Source organism: Lagopus muta, chromosome 10 (genome assembly GCF_023343835.1).
Source record: "Lagopus muta isolate bLagMut1 chromosome 10, bLagMut1 primary, whole genome shotgun sequence".
NCBI lineage: Eukaryota > Metazoa > Chordata > Aves > Galliformes > Phasianidae > Lagopus > Lagopus muta.
Window position 1 is genome coordinate 4314061 of NC_064442.1, and position 27289 is coordinate 4341349.

Here is a 27289-nt window from a genome sequence, read left to right on the forward strand (position 1 = left end):
TGCAAAGAATTACATACAGCCTGTCCAAAAGTGAAAAGGGCAAAACAAAACAAAACAAGAAAAAACCGTGCTCTCATACCACCCCAGAGATCTTACAACTGGCTCGTTCTGGCTGCATTCAACTGGAACTATTGGCAATTTTTCAAGAAAATCTCATCTCATGACATTCCCCAAAGGTTCATCGACATGCTCTTTTTTTTTCCAGTTAGAACAACTGGTGAGGGAAAAAAGTACTTCTTTGCGGTGATTTCTGTGACTATTTAGCCTCTTTTTTGTTTTGATTCTTACTGAAAATCGAATGTTTAAACTACGTTTTTTTTGGAACCAAACTGATAAAGCTAGAAGTAATAACAACCTATTTTATCACTACGCTAAACTCAAACACTAAGAAGTTTAAGTGATGAGCCAATACAGAGCACAATATAAGCATTCAGCCTGTAAAATACAAATAGAAAATATAAAAACGGATGCTGCTCCAAAAGTAATGCCTTCTATTTTATTATGTTGACATCAGAGGTGGATGTTGGTGGTATGGCAATAGAGGTTGAATCTTCCCACCAATATTCGATTAGATTTTGTTTCTGTGCTACAGATGGTAGCAGAGAGGCAGTCTGACAAAATGGCATCTAATATGGAAGCATATATGAAGCAAAAAGGTGTGCCTCTGAATCTCTCCACCCAGAAAAAACTGCACCCACTGACATTCATCAGTGTTCACCAAATGTTTAGGGAGACCAAAGAGTGGATGCTGGCACGGTGAGGCAGTGGGCACTGCACTTCAGCAGTAGTGACACTGCGTCACCTCTGCTGCTGTAGATATTGATGAGTTCAGTTTGGAGATTCCTGTTCATTGCTGGTGAAAACACACAGCTAATGGTGGTGACAATGTTGCAAAAACACTCTTTTGTAGCTGAGAATTTGCTACATAAATAATTGTTTTTGTATTCTTTGTATCTCTTGTAGTTTCCTTGGAAATAAATAGGAGGCATTACTTCTGGAGCAAGCTATGTATGTCTAGGTTGTAACAGCTGGCAGGAGAAAGGGCAAAAAGATGTGAAATGACTTCACTCAGGGCAGTGAGCAGTGAAAGCCATGAACAGAACTTAAACTCTTATTTCTGATTTTTATTTTTTCATTATTATTATTAGATCATCTGTCTTTCCATTAATAGGAAACGCATCTTCACATGTATTAGGTTTAATTCATGACTTGCTGAAGTGTTTTCAGAGGGTGGTTACTGTGCTTGGCTGGTCATATTTCAGATAGTAAAGTCCTATCTATACTTCAACAAATTCATTAATAAATTATCCAAAGATATTTAAGTCCATGTTAAACATATTTTGTTTACAAATACATGTTTTCCATGTTAACCATTTTGAATAATAAAAACATGTTCAAGCTTATTAGGTTGACTCCATTTCAAAATAAAAAGCTCTCTTTTGCTCAAGAACTGAATACCAGCACATGCCGACAGCTCTGTTATTTTCTCTCAAAGAAAAGGTTTGAACTACAGCATGATACACTTGTGCACCCCAATGTCAGCAACGTGGTGCTGTACAGTTACCTACAGAATCATAGAACGGCTTGGGTTTGAAGGGGCCTTAAAGATCATCTATTTCCAACCACTCTGCTATGGGAAGGGTTGCTGCACACTACATCAAGCTGCCCAGGGAAGGAATTCTTATCAGTAGTCTGAAGAACTGGGGATTCAAAATGGAAATGGAAAGTAAAGCCAGGATAAAGTCTCGATGCTCCAACTCAGCTCCTAAGCAACACCTCATTTTCTCAAAGGACAAACTGCAAGAAGTTGGACGGTGCTGTAAAGAAATAAAAATATAAGAAGGAACTGATAGCACCAGGATTAACCTCTGAATTTCTGAGAAGGATCTTCTGATTTCAAACCATTAGCGGTTTACTTTGGCGGATGATGCAAGGAGGAGACTTACAAGTTTCACCAGCACCATGCTTAGTGCATTTAACAACTGCAGTACGGCTTCAAAAGGGCTACAAAGCTGCCGCTTCGCAGCAGCAGCCCATTCTTAATTAACATTTTTGGAAACGCTGCAATTCAGCTGTATGGCCATTCCATCTCAATTGATAGCTGACTGGAAGTGGTTTTCACAGCTGGGCTGCCGATCCATTGCCCAGGGAGGCCACAATATCCCTAATTTTGCAGTGCTGTTTACAACCGTAATTAATATTTCTGGAACTACCGCTATGCAGCTCAGTGACCGTGCTGTCTCACTCGATAGCCAGCTGGATCCTGTGCTTGTACTGAGCTCTAACCTGGTGCTTGCATCAGCACAGAGATTCAGTGCTGCCACAAGACACTATTTTGATATCCCTCCAGGTCACTTCCACTGTTGTCTTATAATTAACAGCAAGCCTGTAAAATCAGATGTTATTAGCAAAGCCTTATCCATGAAATAAAGATCTGTCGAACAATCTCACCAGCATCTACTCCTCTGCAAGGCAGCAACAGGTTCCCAGTCCCTCTGTCTGGGGATTGCAACACCCCTGTCGACTTGATGGACCAGGTCTCTCTTCTCTGCAACATGCCCTCTGTGCCTCAGCAAATCTGCTTGTACAAGAGGTTTGAAAAGTTCCTGTAACTACTGAAGTCAGTAAAACCTACTAGGACACTACCAGCCCGCTGCATAAACATATCTGTACATATGTAAAATATGTATATTCAGCTCATTTAGAAAAGGGTGATTGGTCCCCCTTGGAAAGAATAGAGACTCTTCAACTGACACAGTCAGGTCCATATTAATAATGCATGCCTGGCAATTCTCATGGGAGTTTAAAATGGGAAAATACATTATAGGAGTTTTGACTCTTGAGTCTTCCTGCTGTACCATCTTATTAAGCATGGGATGTAAACAACACAGTGGAATTTCAAACTACATGTGTACTTTTATATTCCCACCAAAGAATTCATATTTCTAAAGACTTCCAAAACATTTACTGGAAAAAAGAAAAAAAAAGCTTATATTACTGTTAACATGGCATGAAGCTCAAAATAAAGTTTGTGTAGATACTAAGGCATGTCATATTTCAAAGCCATGCATTAATGCTTGTTACTGAAAGCAAGTCAGGCAAAACTGTTCAGATTACCTCTCCCCAGGTTTCTGAAGTTCAGAGATCAGACAACAAGAGGAAAGTGATACCTCCTGAAAGGCAACAGAATAGAAGTAAACTGCGGCCTAAGTTGTGGATTCTCCTTCGGTGCTTTTGTTTGTTTCCTCTCTGCATAATTTACCAACTACGTATTTGATGATATGGATCATCCACATACTCAATGCTTTTCAAGGTAACTGCATGAAGGAGGAATTTGCTCAATGTACATTCTGCTTTGTGATGAATATTTCCTTGCTTACTTTGTATTCTTTATTATATTAATGTCGTTCCCTTGGAATGTGAGAGTCCTTGCAAGTGGGGTGGGGGATTGTTTGTTTGTTTTACTTCTAACCATCAACCGAAACCAAAAGCATTAAAAGCACCCAATGAGGGGAATAAGAGAAGATCACGAAGTCAGGCCACTAAACAAAACAAAAGTGTTGGTATGGGGGGAGGTGGAGGTAGGAGATTAATCTTATTAGGATCGTATATCATGAGGTTGTCAGGTGTGAAAGCAAACGAATGGCCTCTGTTTATCTGAGCTAAACCGTGTGGTTCACCAGAAGACTCACTCTAAGCAGGTTTTTTTGTTGATTTTTTTTTTACCCTTAATAAATTGTCTAAGTCAGTGTAGAATGTTGATAATGAAGTATGTGCAAAGGGGGTCTGAGCTCTTACCTTTCCGTGTTTAGATGCAACCAAGCTTTTTTTTTTTTTGCTTTTTTTTTTTTTTTTTTTTTTTTTTTTTTGCTTTTTTATCACAGCTGATTCAGAAAGCCCTTTGGAAAGATGAAGTAGGTAGAAATCAAAATAAATGGATTCTATTAAAACCAGCAATGCATCAACTGCTTGATAAAGTGATTAATAAACAGCTTAGGATGGTGATTGATTAAACTCTTTAATCAAAGTGCTAAACTGACTTAATATGGATAGTTTCAACATGTTCAAAGTATACATTTTCTCAGCCGAAGGTTCAGAGTTATTTATGTAACTTTTCTGAAGTGTATCCCTTAGGTCTAACCTGCAGATAGCTAGGACTGTGGAATGTGTAAGTATTATGAAGTGCTACACACATCACATTAGTCACTGAAAGTTTGGGAGCAAATTATTCTTTTTTCACTGGACAATATATTTACCACCAGAACTGTAGGTGCAGCATTGGTTTATACTGTAAATGGACTTTGAAACAGCACAGAAAATCAGTTTTTGGGTTTTTTTTAAACCCTTCCTACGGGCCCTATTATAATGAATACAATAGTTTGTCATCTAAGCATAAGAGTGGAAGATGAGGATCATTTTAGTGTGGAGGAGAAATCAAATATTTACTGCAAGGAGCATCTCTCATTTACTTCAATATCAGATGCCATTTTTGACACAATCAAACATAACTGATTCCATCAGCTTAACTCATTATGCCAGGATACATAGGGAGGTCTTCAGTTCTGACACACAGGCATGCATTCACTCAGTACGGCCACTTCTGAAACTTTTCATTATCTGGACACGGTAGCCTATCAGTTTCATTCAGTATCATAAAATAAAGAAGTGTGACCTGAGTGTAACAAACAGCTAAAGAACATCCCAAAAACAATATGCCAAAGCCAAGTGCAGAAAACTGAAGTCTGTTCTGGTTTTCATGCCAGCGTCATGGAGTGGAAGACAACCCTGACTCGTGCGCTTTCAAAGCTGCCTAATGATTTTGTACATTGAGATCTAGGAAGTTTTAAAATCCTTATACATATATTTTCAGATCTGGAACTTTAGAGGCTTTCTTCCTTGATTTTTGTTTTTAATTAGATGGTTGCTACTAAAAATAAAGAATAAGTTGGCTCAAAAGGTGGCAGTCTACCCAGAAATAAACAGGTGCAAAGAGAAATATGATGGGAAGAGCACCAACTGTGCTTGATTCAATCTGAAGACTTGTGCTAGCTCCTGAAGCCTCCACTGTAATCTCAATGCTCGTAACCTTGTAGAAATTAATAAATGTCAGTATATTTTTAATGCACCGTAACTATTTTTAAACCCAAACTATCAATCACTATTACACAGAGCCTGCTCCCTGCATGCATGCCAAAGTGTTTCAGGTAGCAATATAATTATCCTGTTACGAGAATATATAAAGCAAACACCCCATAGAAGACCTTGCGATAGCAAGGTGCTTCACATTCTGAATCCCTGGAGGAGGGGAAATTCTGCAAGAGCAAACTAATAATGTGTAATGGTCTGAGTGAATCTGCACAGGGATTTTCAATAGTCTCGTCATTGTAAAATATATGGGACAAACAAATCACTTAAATAGCTTGGAAAGTGGCTGTGCAGTGTTTTATAAACAATCAATAAAGCTTTAAAATCAATATCTTGATGAACCACCAGCATTGGAGGTTATTAAGCAGAGTGACTGTTCCACAGGAATATGCAATTGATGCAGCTATTTGAGAACAGATTTAAGCCTATCTAGCTCAATCTCCTGCTTCCACCATTGAAGTTAAGCCAGATATCTGTAGAAAAAAACACCATGCCATGCACACAGTACAGTTTCTTCCATACCGTATTGTCCTTGTCGTATCTCAGCCCTAAACTAGGAAGACTTTGAGGCTTTAGAATTATATGTTCTACAAGCGTTCACTTCGCCAGCCTTGCTTACAGTGCTTTCATTCAGAATGCCAAGTGATGAGGCAGAAATTGAACTGAAAGAGTCTGTTGCAACTATTTCTGAACCAGCATTAGATACATGTAAAAACCTCAGTGACTAAAAGTAACTTCAATAGCCAGTGGGAGCAATCCCAAAGACATTTGCCCATAGATTAAACTAAAAATATGGGTAAGCTGGGGGAAAGGGAATGGACATTACATACAATAGTAAGCCATTCCAAAATACAAAAAGCTGGGCATTAGAAAGGGAGGTGGAACTGTCCTCCATAAATCTATCGGCATCAAATACAGCACAGAAAATAAAAAACACATAATTTGATAGTTATAATCAAAGGCCAAAAGCCTCTCACACAAGCAGTATTTTATTTTTTTCTACACTGCAAATGCTTAATGCCTTCTACACTCCAGTCTCTTAGTAATAGTACTTAATTGACCTAAACAATTCAGCACCACCCATGAAATGCAGTTTAATAAAAGAGACACATTAGATAACTCCATTATGCACAATTCTGTGAAGTATCAGGAAGTCAGGTATTGTACTTCCTCTTACTATTTTCAAAGTAAGTCTATAAATCATGCAAGGTTATAATGCAATTGGTATTGAGTAGTTGTAATTCCACAACAGGTTTTCAATGCCTAAATTTAATAAGAGCACTGTCATTTCAAGTTTTTTTGGTTTTTATTGTTGGGTTTTTTGGTTTTTTTTTTACCTCTTCTAGAAATCTGTAGCTCATTCCAATTTGCATGTATTGCAAGACTGACTTCTTTTAATTCCTTGTGTTGTGACAGGTTTTGACAAGTAGGTGATATTCAACAGAGCACACAGAAGACCTAGAAGGCCATGAAGAAAGAAAGATTCTTTCTCTCAATTCTTTTATTATGCTTATTCCTACCATATCTGTCCACCTCCAATTACTCACTGTGGAATTTTTAGATACATGCATCCGTATCTGCAAAGACTCCTTTTCACTGAATAAGGAGAAAGGGTCAGAGATACAGCAGTGTAAAGAGATTATGGCCATTCTCAGTTCCAGTGAGATTTCCCAGAACACTTTTAGTGAGTGCAAACTTGGGACTAGATTTGCTGTGAACCAAGGTTAGGTACAGAATACTATAAATTATCATAACAATATGAAAACGACTGCTTAACTGGAAGTAATTTAATCAAACATCCCTAATTTCAATCATTTTATGCAACTTATTGTTTTGCCATGCTCAACTTCTAGGAATAATGACTACCTTGGGCAAAAGTCACCACTGGCTACAGCCTCCTACAGAACCAAAGTGTTTGGAATCAATCAAAAGTTCAAAGTGAAAAACCTGTTATCAGCTGCAGCATCTAGCAACAGCATTAACAGTTAGGAGGTTCTTTTTTTTTCTACAGATCAGGTACAGAATCATGGATCATCGACCGGCTTGGGTTGGAAGGGACCTGAAAGATCATCAACTTCCAACACCCCTGCCACAGGCAGGGTTCCCAACAACTAGATCAAGTTCTAGATCAGGCTGCCTCCAGCCGCATCCCACCCAGCCTTGAACACTCCAGGGATGGGCGTCCACAACCTGTCTGGGCAGCACCTCACCACTCTCTCAGTGAAAAACTTCCCTCAACATCTAACCTAAACCCTCCCTCTAGCTTAAAATCTTTGGCTTGTTTTTTTGTTTGTTTTTGTTTTTTGTTGTTGTTGTTGTTGTTTTTTTACATTTGCCCTTGTCCTTTCACTATCTACCCACGCACAAAGTTGACTTCCTCTCCCATTTATGATTTCTCTTTAAATACTGGAGAGTCATAACGAGGTCTTCCCACGGCCTTCTCTTCTCCAGACTGAACAAGCCCAGCTCTTTCAGCCTGTCTTCACAGGAGAGGTGTTCCAGCCCTCTGATCACCTTCGTGGCCCTCCTCTGGATCCTCTCCAAAAGCTCGACCACTTTTCCACTGTTGGAGGCCCCAGACCTGGCTGCAGTACTCCAGATGGGGCTTCATAACAGCAGAATTGAGAGCGAATATCACCTCCTTCTCCATGCTGGCCACCCCTCTTCTGATGCAGCCCAGGATACTGGGCTACAAGTGCACACTGCTGGCTCATGTGAAGCTTTTCATCTACCAGAACCCCCAAGTCCTTTCCCGCAGGACTACTCTCAAGGATTTCTTCTTCCAGTCTGTATGCATCTCTGGGGTTACCCCAACCCAAGTGCAAAGCCTGGCACTTTGCTTTGTTAGATATCATTAGGTTCACATGGAGTTTTTCAAGGTCACGAGATCACAGAATCTTAATTTTGAATTTGTATGATCTTGAAAACTCTTCTTTGTTCTCTTTGAACTACTCTGTGCTTAAAAATCACCTTAGCATGGTGTCCTCCATCAATAAAACTAAGTACTTTCTATGTTCTTACTGATGGCTGTTGGGGAAGTAATTAAAGTCATATTTCAGTCCCTGATGTAAGCAATCCAAAGGCCATGAAAGTCAAAGGGAACCTTGAATACACTAGAAAGACTTCAAATGGACTTTGATTCTCACACCACACTCACCATTCAGCATCTTCAATTTTTTGACACACATGAAACTTATGTATGCCAGATTTTAGACCAACATTTGCAACAGCCTACCTCTTTCTCTATGTTCGAAATTTTATCAGAACAGATTTTATTTGCTGTTATGTGAAAAAGTAGAGATTTATGTTTTTCTCTTCATAGAACAGCGGGTTTTGATAGAGACATCTAGGACTGTATTCAAACAAGAGCCATGAAAGGAGGCATTTTCTTTATGCCACCTCTAAACTAGCCAGCATACTGAAGTTCAAAGGAGGACTTTATCCATTAGTTTTTCTTTCAACAATAACTACTGATTACAACCAAATTATGATTTCCCCTCTATAAATATCCTGTGTGAAGGAAAGATGGGGAGCCCTTATTTCTTAAGGGGAAACAATATTTCTATGTGTGTGTTCAGGGCTAACGAGCAACACCATCTGCAAGACTGGAATATTTTCACACTCCTTTCTATTATTCAAAACAATAAACCCTCTCCAGCTGATTTCTTTCATTGTAGAATGCAAATTGCCTACAAAAGACCTCAGGGTGTGAGAAGACACTTATCAAACAGACATTACACATGCTCTCATAGCAAGTATGCTATCAACTAAACAATTTAAAATATATTAAGGATAAAAAGGTATCAACAAACCTGCTTTTTGTGGTTATAATAATTATGATCTGAAGCACCTCTGTTTGTCAAGCCATTGCTTAGGTTATGAATCTTTCTCGCTTTAGGTCTAAGGCAGCATCTGCCTCATGCAAGATGCACAAATAAGTTTTGATTAAAAGAGCTGAAAACTAAATTAACTAATTTCAGTCCTTTTAAAATGTGTTAAAAGGGAGTACTTTCACCTTAATACAACAGATGCAACATGAGAACACCAAAATCTTATTGCATAAACACACTCTTAAAGGAATTGAGGTCATCAACATTTTGGTTTAGAATCACATTTCCAAAAATGAAATTCACTGTCAGTAACTGAGTGCAGCACTGGCACAGGCTGCCCAGAGAGGTGATGGATGCTCCGTCCCTGGAGCCATTCCAAGTCAGGCTGGATGGGGCTCCGAGCACCTGACTGAGCTGTAGCTGTTCCAGTTCATTGCAGGGCTCTTGGACTACATGACCTTCACAGGCCTCTTCCAAATAAAAACAATTCTATGATTCTATGAAGTATCTCCATGAAGGAAACCATTTCTCAAGTTTGATTGCAAGATCTTTCCTACTCAAGTAATTTTTTCTATCAGATGTAGATCTTTAAAAATGGGGTCTGGGAGAAGTAACAGGCTTAGCAGAAAAAAAAAAAATCACGTTGTGCTTGAGGAATTTATGGTGATAGTTCTGATCCAACCACTGACTACCACAGTATGGGTTGATTTTATGTCAATTACATTGCTTCTAAAGGAAAAAAAGTCATTGCAATGACTAACAGTGGACTTGTCTACAACCAGAAATTCAACTTCCTTGTTCTTACAGGGAAGCAATTAAGATCCAATCATTTTTAATGCATCATAAATAATCTTCACACTTGCTGTTAAGTTAATTAATATAATCAGTAATGCCAAACACATCAAAATGAAACTTATTTTGCAAACATGCAAAATGTTCTGCCTCATTGCCTCTTTATCAAAATTAAATGTCATTTTGCTAACAACTTTTGCAAAGTTTTAATTTCAATCCCTTTTGATCACAAATCTCACCAGAAAAGAAGATGCAGCTATCCTAAACTGCAGTTGTCTTTTTTCTGGTAGAGGCAAAGTGTCATAAGAACACTGCGGACCAATTCTATCAAAAGTTCTGAGGCCTGGGATTCATAACAAACTATTGCGTATTCTTCACTGAACTTTTCTGCATTGCTAGAAATCACTTTAACGTGAACTGAAAATACAGTAGGTGTCTAAATTCTTCATTAGTACCAACGAAAAAATAAATAAACAAATTACTTATATGAATAGCAAGAAAAGAAAAACATGCAAGAAAGTGAAATCTCATTTTTGGAGTGGAAAGCTCTTAAGTTTTTTGATAACCATGGACCTTCACTCAGCATTCTCATTCTGCATGCAGAGATCACACATTCATATGATAATTGCTCCAACCCAAAAGATACAGAACAATAATTGCAAGGTTTATTTTGTGGTCTTGTGCAGCCTGGGAAATCTAAGTATGTAAAGGTTCACAGGCCAAGAGGCACCACTGGGTTGTAAACTGAACACAGAGAAATAGTGAATGTGTGTGCCTGACGTGTTGCCCAGAGTCCGCCCTGGCTTCTTCCTCTCTTTAAAAATATAATAATTTACTCTTTTCCACAAATAAGAATTGAGAGTGAAACACAAAGGCAAAGCCCCAGGTGCTTTTAATACTGGTAAACCTTACATCATCAATAAATTCTGCATCCTTCTAAAAAAATCTTCAAAAAAAAAACCCTGCTCATGGTCATTTCTTAGAATTCTGTTTCTGTAAACGTTCAGGAACTCGCACTAAAGGGAAATGAGCAGGTCCAATCAAAACCTCAGTTGCTTCAAATTCACAATTTTTGTCTATTTATGTCTCACTCCTTCAGTGATACCCCAAGAGTGACAAAGAAAATATTAGCCCGGTTTTGAGCTCATAAAGAGATCAAGACCCAGTCAGTTCTGAAGCTTTATGGTACTGGGGGGCTTGTACTTTTTTGCTGTGTTAAAGAAAGCAAAATCTTGATCAACTGAACAGAGAACAACTCATTAAAGAAAGCCCACAACATAGTACTTCCTCACAGTAACTCGTGGTTTTATTTTGAAGCTGCTTGCTCATGAGCTGGAAGTTCTACAGATGATGCTAAGAGAAAATTAACTCAAAGGGAAGGCAATAGAAAGTCCATCACCCTGCTAACACATCACAGCTGTTTCCAGCAGCCTTCTTGCTATTGGGCAGTTTTCTGGTTAATTTTTGTTTGGTATTTTCATTTATTTATCTTAACATTCTTTCCTAAAGTCTTGTCTTGCACACCAGAAAGAGCTTACTTCTAGCCAAGTTTCAAATCAATGATTTCCTATCAATAAACATTTGATTTCAAGTAATTATTTTATTTTAAATACATTTGATTGAGTATAAATAAGTTGAAGATATGAATCCCAAGGTTTTAAGAGTAAGCACAGACCATAACACGTCTTAAGATCATGCCAGCATGCTAAGTGCCTTTGATGAAAGCCTAAAAACTTTCATTTATAATATAAAAAAGGACTGAACTCACCATTGCTTCAGAATCCAAGTCACAGACCTCCAATCATAACTCCTCTCCAGCAAGACCCCATTTCCACTTCTCCAACTAAGAAAGCACAGACCTGAACTTCAACAATGCTATTCCACCTCTCCTTCAAGAGAAGGATATACATTTTTCCCTACTGCTGGTAATGCTGCGATAAGCACAGTCTAGGCTGATGGATCTGGATGCTGCAAATGCCTGCATAAAGCTGAGATGACAAGGGAAGATGCAAACCAGATGAACCACACTCATTGCTCAGTGCCTGCGGGTTTGCTCTAAGGTGCACCTACACTGCCAATAATATGGAATGGGGCAGCCTTCCCCATGCACAGGGCTGAAAGAACAGGAGGAAAAGGCAGAAAAAGAATCACTTCCGGAAAACTGCTGACATGCATGCCTTTATCTTTTCTCAGAATGCTGATCTCTTGACATCAGCACAGATCCAGCAGGAAAGGTGACCCTGGCATTTTGCTTCTCCCTTCAAGAATGTGACCGTTGAAGCAGCATGAAAGCCTGCTATCTTGGCTTAAAGAAAGTTAGATGTAGCCCATTTGCTGATGCCTTCTCAGAGCGATACAGGGGCCTGATTGCAGAGGCTTGAGCAAGAACTCTTCTGTAACACTTAATTATTCCAAAATAAGATAAACCCTGCTTTCCCAATCACTCAGACTTAAGACATTGAGAAATTTTAGCTTTAGAGAGTGCAAAGCAACACAAGCTTCTTCATGCAAAAAAGTTCATGTTGCTTTCAGTTACCAGGTACACAGAAGGTAAGACACTCATTTTCTTATGCGGGAGCAGAATTTGGCCAGATACATGAAATGTTTCAAAAGACAAGGTTTCAAAAGTCAGCACACTGCTAGATAATCTTGCTGGTTGTCAGATCTGCAGTGTAATGACACGTCAATTTGATTCCTTTTGTGCCTGAGCTTGGAGCCTATCTTTGGGCCTGAATTCTTCTGTACTTTAGTTTTTCTTTTGTTCCAGTGGCACTTCTCCCAACATTACTTGACAATGAGTGATGCTCCGCAACCCTGATCTTTCACACCCCGTTGGTGACCTATAACTTTTCATGCATAACCTTTGACCCGGGTCCTGACAGTTTGATTTATTGTCCAGTGTTATGATTTATGAGTATCTTCTCAGAATAATTAACGGACAACAGGTGGCAGCATAATAATTTTGATTACCCAGCGGTTCATGAAACCACGACAAAGGTGACTTCATTTACTGAATAAGAAAAGGACAACAATTAAAAATTACACAAAGCCATCCTTTTATGCCTTTTTGGTTTTCACCCTTTGTCTGTTGAACAGAAGACTTTATTTAGGCTCATTGCCTCCCTTCTCAAATACCCAGAACTTAAATTCCGTGCAGAAGACAATACTTCCTAAATCACAGTGCTGGTATTCTGCTGCTAGAAAAATCCTCAATTAACTGCATGCTGTCAGTTTCTAGAAAATGAATGAGCTATTTTGAATGTTTGCAAACTTGCACACTGTTAGCCAAAGTTCATTCCAAAGTGTGGCTTTCTGTTAATGTAGAATTTTCAGAAGTGCTGAAGCACTGCGTCTTGGACATCACTTATCTTAAGTTGGACCCCAGTCAAAATATTTATTTCCACAATTCATTTCTTAGGTAGAAAGAGCTTTTTACCCATCTCTAATGATCATAGAGCAAAACAAAGTTTTGTTGCTAAATCTCTCAAACAATTACTTAAGTGTAACATGTTCTCACTACCTTGGCATCGGCTCCTATGCTGAGACAAATTTAGTTTAGGTAGATCTAGAATACCTTCCAAACACCTAACTTCACCCTTTCAACACAAGCAGTTGTGCAGTCATTCATGCTCCTCACAGGAGAAACACACAAGCAGTGGTGACAGATGCACACAGTGGCACAAAACAAGTTATGTACAGAGGCACAGAGTCAGACTTGCCCACAGCTCATGAAGAACAAAATAACTACTCCCAGAAACCACGTACTGTTACGATGTGTTCTGCCTCATTGCTATTTAACATGCTGTGTCCCCCTTATTTCAGTTGATGACAATTCCTTTGTTTTTTGTAGAAAGACACTGACACAGAAGAGGATATAATATCACCCATGTGGGGCAATGGGATCTTCAGCCAGATTAAAGTAATCGATAAGATTTTCAATGAAGTTAGCAGGAGCTGCAAGTATTTTGAACTTCCAGAAACTGAGCCAATGATGGATAAAAAAATTGGAACTGCTGTATCTCTCCTTACAAGGTATGTGGTAGAACAAAGGGATACTTGAATAGATATCACATGCTCACTCTTAGATACACTTTTCAATGTTAATTAAAATAAGAGAGATGATGGTGTAGTTTTCTAATCTTTATCAAAAGATAGAGTCTAAACCACAACCAATGCAACACACTTTGCTAATGCTGTTAGGCCTCTTGCTGACAGCATGCACCAGCCTTTCCTCTTATCCCCAGATTTGAAGTAAACTAAAGAAATACTAGTGAGTTTCAACAGCAAAACTTGTTTGCCACAATTTGTCTTCATGCCCAAGACAGCATATGCAAAATGAATTCCTGTACTATCACAATGACAAAATTACAAGCTTATCATTTTTAATTGACTTCATGACTTATAAAAGTATTCCCACAATCCTGCTTTACATCAGTTTAGAAACAGCTTAACACACAGTTATGAAATATTCATTCCTGTTACATTCAGATTTTACAATAGCTGACGGAGAGCCTGGCTAATAGATAAAGCAGAGTTCCCAGAATATTAAAAGCACTCAAGCTTTTGCAAGCATCCTTAGTAGAAAAATAAATAAATAATTTTCTGCTTTTGAGATCAGACTTGTTTCATCCCCATCCCTTCCCCTGAGAACTCAAAGGCACCCTACAACCAAACACTATTATAATGAAACCAATTTTGTCCTTAGTAGTTCTATCAAACCTTTAATAACATATTAGCTGCTTAGTATACAATGAACGTAGAAACAGAAAAGCACCAGCACCCAATTGCATTCTCAGGAGAGATGAAGGAAAAAATTGCACAAAAATCTTTTATCAGATTAATGCAGCTGCTTTTGCTACATCACGAAATAACCACGGGCTTTCTACAAATGGAATAGTAATGCTAGTCTTAAGAGAAAGAGCATGTATGCCATGACTTGTTCTAATTAACGTTTTAATTTGGGATAGCATTCAGTGACGATGCCTGGTATATCACATGACAGCATTTCCTCTCTTTCATTTGGTGCTGCAAAGGTATTTGTACTGCAAATGGTCTCTAACTTTTAAACCACAATCAGTTATAAAATTTCTTAATTTTAAGAAAATCAGACCTTTGCATACAATAAAATTTTACCAGAGGTGTGTAGATAAATTAAGGCACACAGATTTTTCAAGTTCCATGTCATTGACTCCTGCTGTTTGTTTCACATCTCACATGGGAAGTGGCAAGCTTTAAAATGGTATATGTGCTCAAATCATGATGTGATTTTAGTACTTTGTTTCCCATCAATTTTTAAATTAATTATCTGGAAGCAAGCAGCGGTTCATTTTTGGTCATGGACTTCTTGATTAGAAGCTGTGACCCTTTATGCCTTTTTGGCATGCTCTATACAACAGCAATGACATGCAGCATGACCTCTGACACCTGATTCAACAAAAAGTAACTCCCTGACAGATCTTTCATATTCAGCAATCTCTTTGTTACACTGGGACACTTACCCAATCCCATCTCTAAAACCTACCCTGTCTCCCCATTTTCTCCTCACCCCTTCCTGCTCAGAAACTTCTTCGGTAGCAACATTTCTGTCCTTCCATTTATGCCTCTCCTTCTGTTTTTACAAACTTTACACTATACCATCATCCCATATGTTTGTGCTGCACACAAGGAGGTTTCTTTAGAAAGCGCTGATGCTAATTATAAATTTAATTTGCATTTTAATTAGAATGGTAGCAAATTAAAAGCGTGGCAGCTGGAGAATTTTGAACGCTTTGCAGAGATTTGGTGTCAGTATCTCCCTGCTTCTGACTTCACTCTTTTCATTTTTCCCCTCACTATCTTTCATTCACACAAACATATTGGCAATTTTTCTCCTCTCTTGTTTCTTTTTTTTTTTTTTTTTTTTGTCTATTTTTTATTTCTCCATTTTCCCCCTAAGGATCAAGTTATAAATTATTTCTTTTTTGTACTGATAAACAGTATACTCTTGTCTTGTGCCAGTACACCATGTACTGTAGTGATAGTGCAGCTTTTAAGTGAGCTTTTGTGAGGCTCTGTCAGTGCTGCCCTATTTTGCTATTTATATCTACAGTTTATTTACAGGTAGGAATCTATTCTATACCCCCTCGACTAATTTCAAATTCCAGACCTTAACAGCAAACTCTAGCCTGGCCCTAGACATTTCATTTTTACACTCTACAAATCTGCTGTAAGTCTGCAGAACCTTAACAAAAGCCATTCAGAATGCACTGGGGACTGCTCAACTTTATTCTTCACTTAGCAAATGCAGCATTCAGTGCTCTTTTGGACAAAAGGCTGAAGTAATCTGTCAGTCTTTTGGTCCATATAATGGCATATATTCTGGCCCTTGTGTCTCCCAGCGCTGTCTTTAATTTGCTATGTGAGCATGTCTGGTTTCAGTACTCACGTGAGCACATTTAGTCAGTTCTGTCGTTTTCCCTATGTTGCATCTCCATGGTCATTTTCATTCCTTCTGTTCACTTCCCCCACGGTGTCCTTGCTCAATAATTTTCATTAATTGATTGACAGCTCTGATAGACCCAACTAACCTCTATCTCACTCTCATGTCGGTTTTTAAATAAGTACTTGTACGTCCAATGACCTTGTCGCCTCATCAGATATCAGAAAATGAGCATGCAGATATGGAGGAAGCTGATTAGGAAAATAAGGAAGATCTCACTTCTGGCGCAAGTCCATAATAAGCTCTGACAACTAACTTTACATTGTGGGGTTTTTTTTAAAAAAAAGGGACTGACAAACATGGAATAAATAATGTTTAACCATTACCCAAAGCACTGCTTCAGCAAAAGGAAGGCTTAGAACACTGCTAGCATAACAGACTTTCTGGAAAGGTAGAAAACGTGACATGCTGCCAACACAGGTCTATATAAACTTTACTCAGACTTATCTGCTGTTTATAATTCTACTATGAATTACTTTTACAGCACTATCTGTCTCCTGTATTTCCTCCATGAAAAGGGAAGTGAATGTAAAGGAAATTACACTAGCACACACCTGAATGTTTTGCAGAATGCCAGAGACCTTTTCCTGGGTAGAATTAAGCTAATTCCTGAAATTTTTTTTACACACTCATTAATATCACCAGATTGATGTTACTGGGTATTCCAGCTGCCTTCTTGAGAAATTGCCCTTGTAGAAAATGTCATGCTTTAAACAAAGACTTCAAAAAACGCTACTGTTGTTTTAAAGATGGCGAGCTGAGTCATGGGGATCCATGCAGATCTCTTGCAAGTCAAGAACAAATCAGCTCCGCTGAGGCCCAGCCTTTTGCCTTTATCATGATGCCACCCTCCTTTTTACCTCTTCCAGATCACTGCGACCTTCTCAGTTTTCAGAGTTTAGAACCCAGGTAGTGCATTCAGCAATGGTCAAGCGACTTTCAAGAAATGCTTTGTTCTTACAGATGCAATTCAATTAAAAAACAAACAAACAAACAAACAAAAAAAACTGGCTTTTGCAATTTCTATGTGTACAGGATTCAAATCTTGAGTTTCTCAGTGCCAGAGGACTTGGAAATAGAATCCTATTTCTAAAACTCCCTCACATGAGGAATTTGGCGTGGGTAAACACTTCCATTAATTTCCAAGTCTTCTTACCAACAAACATTCATTGACCTCAGTCAAAGTAATCACATGGGTTTAGATTGACCATTTATGAGAGCAAAGCTTTGTGGAGTCTAAATCAACTAAATTATCGTCGAGCTCTAACTTCCGCAAGTGGTGAGGAACACCAGACAACACGTTGATATTTGGTTTCCTAATGAACCTTGCACATTAATCATATTACTGTAAAGTAAACTTCTAATTTCTATTCCACTGTTCTGTGCCCTGGAATACCCTTCTCTTGAACGCAAACAAACAAATCAAAACAAGTTCAACTGTTGGTTAAGCTCCGTTCAACTGAATTTCTCATGGTAACTTTTTATTGTGAAAATTTCCATGAAGTGCACAGCATCCAAATTACAAACCTTCCACCTTAGCACTTTGGAAAGGCTTGGATTTTATTTCAAGTAAGTTTTTGCAGCTGTACAAAATACTTTCATTAACCCAGGAATGGATTATTTGGAGTGCTAATTAATTGATTCTTCAAAATGCCAATTGACATACTCCTAGGGAAAACCTGATCTAAGCAACTATGTTAATCAAGCTATTGTACTTACGGTTCTGTCTGAATATCAGACCATCTGAAATGAGGAGAACTTTGCCATTACTATCCTGGACCTCTTGTGGGCAACTAATTAATATGAGTAGACTATGACAGTTGCACTTGTACATTCACTGTACTGCCTGACAATAACTCTATAAAATTACATTTCAGCTAAAGAATGGAAACAGTGTTAAATACCATTATTTGCCTTCCTTTGATGTCTGAGAGTCATTATGAAAGCAATTACAGCAGTTTCTCTGTCTGTATGTCTACAGGGTATTTATCTGTATCTGTCTGAGTCCTTTGCCAGGTGGAGAATATATGGCATATTAAAGACAAGGGAATTCAGCCTCAATTATCAGACTACGAACAGAAGAAGAAACAAAATCAGAGTTTTGCAGATGATCCTGCCAGAAAACAGTAATTTAATATTAAAGGCAGGCAATCTGGGGAAAACTTGCCCAGCGCATCTTTTTATTTTAGTATTACTGAATTCCGCCTTCCCTCCGTTGCCCTGTTTTGTTTTCTTCCAGCTTCAACGTTTTCTACTACCACTGCTCACTTTCTATAAACTTGTGTGTGGTTTGGCATTCTCACAAGCAAGACTTTTTTGTAAATCTTACTTTTTGTTTCTGAATTATATGCAGATATCCTGCCATCTAAAAGCCTCTCAGGCTCAGAAACAACAGATTCTGAATGGGGCAAAGCCACACCAGGCAACATGCTGACAAGAGAGTTGGGAGCTTTGTAGTGCTTGCAGACTACATATTTCATTCAGCCTGTGCCTCATCATTATTTTAATAACCCCTGTGATAGTATGACTAGGTCCATGGGTTGTCAGATGAGTGATAAGTGCTATTCACTTTACACGCAAGAGCCAATGCCAAATTCATCCCTTGGATTCATTCAGCTGTCATGGAACAGCAGACTCCTGGGCAAATTAAGACAATTCTCCAGTTACTTTTCTATACCAGCAAGCTTAGAGTTGACAAAAATAATGCTCTGTCAAAGACCTTTGAAAAATACTAATTTTTCAACCAAACATACACAAGAACAGATGAATTTCTTTATCTTTCATCTGCAAATGTATCAATTCTAAACCTGTTTTCTGTGTCCATTCATAACTGCTTCACAGCACCTTCATACCTCGCAACAGGGGATATTTTTCCACCTCTTCCATCTGGCATTCTATACTAATAACAGCAGTTCTGTTAGCAAACCCCACCACACATCTCAAAGCTTCTGCTCCATCACAAATTAGAACTTTTAGAAGTAGACTCCTACGACAAGATTTATTCACTGTTGTCTGCACCTGAATACACCAGAGAACGTTGTGAGTTAGGCACACAGAAGAAACGCCTTGGTATCTCCAAACAGATTACTCACCTGTACCAGACACAGACTGGAGAGTAATACAGACCTGGATGAAAGCTAGTTTGCCCCGCTATTTGAGGCTGACAGGATGGTAATTTATTTTAGTTGCCTGCTATCCATCATAATCTATTTGAAGACCTAGAGGATGAATCTACGAAAAACAAAGATTTTCTTCTTTTGGCAGCTAAGTTTACAAATGCTTCATCTTTCATTTTAAATGGAAAGGCATGAATATCACTAGAGTCATACTTCTCCTCAAGTATGACATATATTCTGAAATTTGGGTAATATCTGTAGGAACAGCCTTTGGCATGCATTAAAGTCTCTGCACAGTATCTACAGATTTTCTGAGGAAAAACACATAATTCAAAGTTCTGGAGTCAAGTTACAGAAAAGATATAATAGCGTTTGACTACACCAGTTATCGTCAGGTGAAGTCTGGCCTAGTCTCAAAGAAATATCTACACTGTCTATCTCATTGCTGTGCCATTAATTCAGCCACCTATCTTGGTAGAAGCGTGCGCAAAGGAGGGTCAGAATGCAACAGATACAAATATTCCACTGCTTGCTTTATTATCGCATGCTCTCACGGAGGCACTGGTAGCAGAAACCCAGGGCAGTAGTTTGCTGCAGGCGAGCTGAGATGCTCTGCAGTCCGTCCACCCACAGCCTGTTACACTGAATTAGCACTGTCACTCAAGTGCATAATGCAACACTTACCTGCACAAGACAGAACCGCGCTTCGTTTGCTGTAAGGCTGATGCTACCGAGGCCACAGAGATGATTCACTAAGATGTCATCAGTAATGAGCCCAAATTACCCATTATACTCAAACTGCGTATGCCAGAGCTTTTAATACATTTTGAATATTAGATACCACGTGCAGTTTTATCAAAATCCCTGGAATCTTCCAGCTGCGTTTTCTTTTCATTTCACTTCTAAGGAAAACAATTCATTGCTTTCTTTATGACATTTCCTTACACTCAGACATTGTATCAGCAACCTCACGTTACAAAACTGTTTCTGTCCTTTAAGGGCATATTCTGGTATCACTTGTTGGAAATCTTGCAAAATTAAAATGTTCAAAAGAAACATACACACACGTGCACATACACACATACGTAAGATATAAGATTTTTGTTTTAAAAGATTAACCAATGACATAAGACTCAGTAAGACACGAAGACCTTAATGCCATAAAACAAAGAAGGAAAGGATTTAAGGATATATTAGATATTTTGCAGTATAAGTATATTCTTGATTAATTAAATCTGCAAAGTATATTACCCTACCCTGAGGAAATGATGGTATTCAACAATGTTTTGTAGGGTTTTTTTTTCCAACACAGAAAAAAGATTGCCTTTGATATTAACTTAAGAGAAAAGAGAGAAAAAATATTTTATGAACTTGTACAAACAAAGAAATTTGATTCTTTCCTTTAATTAAAAAGCAACAATGCAACTTGCAAGAAACACACTTATTTTGTCCAGAAAGGAAGATTAATACAGGTTAAAAAGGCTTTCTAGTTTTACCAAATTAATATTGTGTTTAATTACATGAGATTAAAATTTCATTATAAGTTATACTTTAATTGGTATAGGAGCAGCCAGAGGTTAAAACCTTTGCACGAGTTACCTTTTGTGCTGCTCCAATATCTAATAACACAGCAATTTTAAATTATAAACCCTGACAACACTTAACAAGTTTCTTACATGTTTTAATTTTACCCTGGTAGTCTTTTATGTGGAGCAGCAGTGTTCCTGAGGTCATAATCCTGGACGATGAAACGAGCTGAGACAGAAATCATTACAGAAGCAAAGTGGCCGGACGTTGTTGGATTACAGTAAAGGTGCCACCTGAACTCCAACCATCACTTAGAGGTTTTGACACTGCCTCTTCACAACAGTGACACGCTGTTGTGGTTGAGTTGAAACTGCATGTATGTGCGTGAGGAGAGGAAACAGCAGGAAGGACAGACAAACCACACCTGTCTGGCTCCTAAACAAGCAGTTACAGCTTCAGGAACAACGGGAAATTCTTCTCAGGAAGAGATCAAAGAAACATGAAGGGTCCTTCTAACAAATGCACAAAGTGGCTCTGAACTGTTTAACCACTGATAAATGCTGTGTCCTACAAGTGGGATTTTCGGGGCACTGGAAGAGGTTTAGGCTATTGACCCTAATGGAATTAGGATATCTATTGCAGGGCTGTTCATAAAACCCAGCACTACTGAGAATAAACATAAACAAGAAGATAAAACTGCTTCAAGGACAAACACAGTTCCATTTCAGAAATGAAGAAAGCAATTGCATTCATGTGTATGAGTAATGGTTTGCTGCTAAGCTAATGCCTCTCCCACCTGATTTTCACCCTAAGCCCCAAACTTTCATGAACAAGGCTGGCACAGTTATTTGGATTTGGACAGTTGGTTCCTCATCTAAAAACGCCCATGTGGAAGTCCAGGAATATGTAAGCTTTTTTCCAGTGATCACAAGTTAGAAATTTATCCTTGATCCAATGGATCATTAGAACAGCCCTGATTCCTGACCAACCCAAGGAAAAATATCTCTGCTTTAGTATGAATAAGAAATTCTTGTCTGCTGATCAATATCTCTTGCTCAGGAAAAACAGAGAACACAAAAAGCTTCTCCTAGGGAATCCACACTGCATTCTGCCACTACACAGACCCATAGGCTATCTATTACTATTGAACTGAGTGATTATCGATTACCTTTTAGTACTGACAGAATCATGGTGTATATAGATTACCTGCCATACAAATGCCAATCATGTGAATTCAAAATGCCCCAGACCAACTAAAGCATATCTTGTTCTGTTTCCATCCTACACACCTGTACTTCAGCCTCCTGGAAATTAAAAGCAGCTGCTACTTTGGATGGCAAATCCACTCAGCTCACTGTCATCACATAAATTACATATACCAGTAACGGTCTGTTGTTTAGTGCTATCCCAAAGTGACCTGTAGAAAAGGGGTGTTTGCTCCTGTTGTTGAATTGAGGTGAGAACACAGTTCTAATTGCTTGGTTTTTCTCTGTGATAGTTTACAGTTGGATCTCATTACTGAGTAACTGTTTAATCAACTCTAAAACATACAGCGTAATTAGCACTGCAATAATACAGATACACTATGAGGCAGTTACATCCATCCATATTTGGTTCAATAATAATGGATCAAAAACTAAAAGAATACATTTTCACATATTTCACTTTCAACATATTTCAGTCATATTCATATTCAGACATGAAAATTTTGGTCCAAGGCTTCATTTGAAGTAAATGAACATAACTTCATTTAATTGAACAGAGATCCACTGATTTGCCCAGTATCAGACTCTGACCCCCACTTGTTTTTTAGTACCACAGCAACTTTAGGTGTGATCATGTTGAAGAAGAACCCTTCAGAGGGCTTGTTGTGTGCTTAAAGACATGCAGGGATGAGGCCTCCTCAAGTCAACCACAGTGAACAATTTTAAAAGAACTTCCTCGTTAAAAGGACAAACTTTTAGAGCGAGTAAATGAAATCTGGTAATTCTGTCATTACATCATTGTTGTTGACAAAAAATCTGGAAAGGTCTTGGATAGTGGAATAATACCTTTCAGATTAATGTTTTATTGAAAACAGCATTTACTGCTCTAGCGCATCTGATAGAGCTCTTTACTGAGTTTCTTTATGTATAACTGTATTTTGCAAGCAATTTAAAATAAGTAGATGAGTGCAGTCCTTACAGAAGGTGAAGATGAGGCCTTGCAAGGATATAAATGTCTACAGGGGTTTCTTTCTAACAGATATGAAAAAGTAATTTCCATTCTGCTACTTTCGTCTGATCCTTTCTGCATAGGAAATGCCTTTCTCTCACACACACAGCTTCTCACCTGAAGAAAATATTTCCTAAAAGACAACCCAAAATCCTCTGTATTTTGGGGATAATGGAAAATTAGGTGGCAATACATAGGAATATCCACTGTTTTCCTTTAAAAGCATAATTAATTGCTTCTACATCTTTTTTTTTTTTTTTTTTTTTTTAAACTTTAATGCTACAGTTACAACGAAAGGAAAAAATAAATGGATACAGTTCTGACTTGAGCATGGTAGGCACCCATAGACTGAAAGATTTCCTGAGAGGCTTCTGAAATGACTTGATTCCAAAGGACAATCCCAATGAAACTGCTCAGAGTTCTGAAAATGCCATTCTAATATCACATAGTCTCCAATCCAGTAGAAACATTTCCAGAAATTCTGGTTTTTGGCCAAATCCTTGTACCACTTAATTAGGCCGAGGAGCCTAATTCACTTCAGCAAGGTAAACTTCAGGTACAGGAAGCAGTACGATTGCAAATCCATCAGCTGAAGTCAACTGAGTTGTGCTTCAGTCAGTCCTACCAGATCATCTCTTACTGCTGTTAGGCTTCTCTCACTTATTGAAAGTCAGCAGTACCTCCAGACCCTTCTTTTTTGTAGCTGCTTATTTTTTGGAATGCAACAATCTCGAAAGCAAACCTCAAAAGCAAATTCCAGCCATGGCCTGTTCCCTTCTTTAGATTATACAGCTGCCCCTTAAGGATGACTCAGAAAGGACAAACTGCCGAGGGGTAATTCAGGAGTGCTGCACTCCTCCCAGAGCTGCCACCTACCTTAGAGGTATCTACAATTACAAAGCCTGAGGACTCAAAATTTGGCTGCAGAACTCAAAGAATTAACGTCTGTGATGATTTCCCTACCAATCCTCCTCAACCTTCCAACTTCTCTTGCTGCACCTTCAACACATTTTAGTTCAGACACTCCTCAGATCAGTGACCCTGTCCATCTTTGTGTGCATAAAAGATGAGTTCACGATGATGCTTGATCGAAGCAGTAATAACACACTGTAACAGAATTTCTCTCACGGTGAGAAACTGGAGCATGAAGATGCTGCATTTTTTTGAGGATTTTTTAAAAGAGGGAAGAGGACCTCAGTACGACTTACTTGAATTACTACCTTCCCATGCATACCCACAGCCCGGCTGCATTTTGCATATTGGCCTATTGTTACAAACCAAAGAATGTCCAACTCTCTCAAGGTTAATTGACTGCTGTTCTTTAAAATATACATGAGAAACCTTTATCGACCATCTCACATCCTTACCTACCAGACAGAGGACCAGTAAGAGCGGAAAGAATTCCACAAAATGATGGAAAGGACAAGAAGTTGAAATGCACTTCATTTTGCCAAAATTTTTTTGTCACCACGTTGCATATTTTCTTGGATTCACCTTGTGTGATCAGGAGGAGTCAGTAGTTTCTAAAGAGATTTCCTAAATAATTTCCCAAATTAACTTGTACTCCTAGCAATACAGGGCACTGGGATGACTAAAACCAACAAACAGCAACATGCAGATGGCCTGGATTCACTTGCAAAATGAACAAGACTAAGTTTTGAGCATTTCCTAAAAATGCAACTTTGCCCATATGGAAATACTTCCACACCATTTTCAAGAATAGACTAGTTCTGATTTTTGGAAAGAATTACCTTTCTTTTTAAGATATTACCAAACCAGGACCTGAAATAACAAAATCATGCATGGCTACAATAACACGTGTATAAGGTTGGCACGGAAGCATTTCTGATAGAGTTTCATACAGACAATAAGGCCAATCACCATCCCTGAAATAATACACACAACTTTGAAAGCTCTTTTGTGTCAAGTTTTCACCTAGCAATATTAAACCAAATAAAACCATCAAGCACACAACTACACCAGGAAGATCTGTGCAAATCATCTGTAAAAAAGGGTTTTTTCAGGTACATTTCAGTATATTTTTGTAAAATACTTATATATTCCTTCACACAAGAGCAATAATTGTTATCTTCAAATTGGAAAAAGGCTTTACTTTAGATTGCTGACATAGTCCAACCCCCACCAAATATCCAGCCGCAGAGCACATATAAGCCAAACACATGCCTGATTTTTAACACATCCCACAACTTATTTCTCCACAATAACAAACCTGCACAAGACATATCTGATGACAACGAGATAACCCCTTGTAATGCTTCCACCATGATAACTGGATTTTTGCTAAGCTTTCCATGACCAAATTATAGCCGTAATGATGACACGCTGCACACCGCTGCCAAGCAGCACAAAGTGACACCTGCTTACGATAGCCTGAAATGGAACTTGTCAACATGACCAGCAACATTACCAATAACAACAACACTGTTTTCCTGAAGCTTGCTCCTCTTGCATAGTACCTGCTCAGTCTGCAGCCTTGCAGAACCAGAACCTACCTTTACACCACCTGGAATCCATGAAATCAAAGAAACATTTTTATCTTTTTAATAATAATTTTATAATAACAATAATTAAAAACATATCAAAAAAGAAAACAAGACATCATATCCGCATGACACAAAGGAAAGGCAGCTTCAATTAAGTCTCTCTGGACCGGTTTCAACCTCCACACCACAGAAAATCCACACTTTTAATCAGTGCAGAAGCCATAGAACAGTATTTCCATTACTCAGAGGTTAAAAAACACCAACGTCCTCCTGCCTTTAAAAGCCTCTTGTCTCCTTCCCACTACCTGCCAGCTGCACACACTATTTCCCTTGCCACTAATTCTGAGAGCGTGCCCTCATTAACTCATTTTATCTTTTGGTATAAATCAATTACAATTAAAATATAGTTTGTCAAGCCTCCGCGGAGTATTGTTTGACGTTAAAAACATTTTTGCTCACGAGAGGAAGTGTGATTAACTTCAATAGGAAGCTTAAGGTTCAACTTACTATGAGCCGAGGCGGTGAGGCGGGGTTGTAGTCTGCAGAGCGCTGCAGGTCTCTCCTCGCAGCCTGAGGAGCACAGCAGGAGGGCTGCGTGCTGCTCGTGCCCCTCTGCAGCTGGGGGGGACCTAGCAAAAATAAAGAGTTGGGGGGTTTCTTTTTGGTTTGCACCGTACTTATGGGAACGCGTTAGAGGAGGAGGAGCAGTGCGTTTTAAGTTTGCACTACAACGTGCAACAAGTCCACTAAGCGATAGCTAAAGAGCCTTCCAGCCCACCGCACTCTTTTGCCCCAAGCAGACGTGGGTTTAAAAGATTTAAAACACAAACAGAGCCCTCACCGAGATAAACGCAACATCAGTAAGGTTTTCTTTTCTCCTGTGACATTTTAGGTAACGTCTTCTCACTACAAACAACGTTGCAAATCCCGATCTCACAGAGCTCAGCAGTTTTACCGCGGATAAACAGCGCGGTTTGGGGAGCAGGTGCTGTGAGGAACCGCGGTGCAAACCGCCTCGGGACGGGCACAGCCAATCAGAGCAGAGGGAGGGAAGGTTGCAGCGAGGGGCGGCTGCAAGGATGCGGCACGGAGAGGGAAGGAGAGAAGGCTGCAGCGATTGGAGGCAGGAAGGCGGGAAAGCTGCAGTGATTGGAGGGGTGAAGGCAGGAAGGCTTGGAGGAAGAGGTGCGTTTTGAGGAAAGCAAAAGACGAGGAAAAGGCATGGCTGTGGCGAACCGCCGCGTAGTTAAAAGCACGGCACTCAGTGCAAAACACTGAGCTACTGCAAATGCAATCTATGCGTTAAAATGCATTCACAGAACGTAATGTGCCGCTGCATCTCCACGCTTCATGCTAAATGTTGTCTTAACTGTTCATGTCAGTTCAGCTAACATTGGATCAGGGATCTGTGTCCCTTCATACAGGTGGCACAGATGCGTTTATCACTTATACAACCTGTTCCTTCCTATGCAGAAAATGAGCAAATCATAGAACTCATGTGAGTTGGAAGGGCCCTTTAAGGGCCATCTAGTCCAACTTTCCTGCAGCAAACAGGGAAATAAGTGAAGCATATGTGTGCCAAACACTTGTCTGGTTAAAACCATGCCTGTGTAACAGTTTCCCCACTAGGAGCGACACACTGGTTCCCTCTGACTCCATGCAGCTGGCCCCATGCACAGCTCC

At 39.0% G+C, this 27289-nt stretch overlaps 1 long non-coding RNA gene across 1 annotated transcript in view; it reads right to left on the bottom strand.

Annotated features, from left to right (window-relative positions):
- LOC125698250 (uncharacterized) overlaps positions 1-26661 on the bottom strand; it is a 43150-nt gene extending 16489 nt beyond the window's left edge. Inside the window, exons 1-2 of the long non-coding RNA XR_007379139.1 lie at positions 26448-26661; positions 26114-26235 (exon numbers count right to left, since the gene is read on the bottom strand). This is a non-coding gene — a long non-coding RNA (uncharacterized LOC125698250). The remainder of the gene's footprint in view (positions 1-26113; positions 26236-26447) is intronic.
- Positions 26662-27289: the final 628 nt, after the last annotated feature.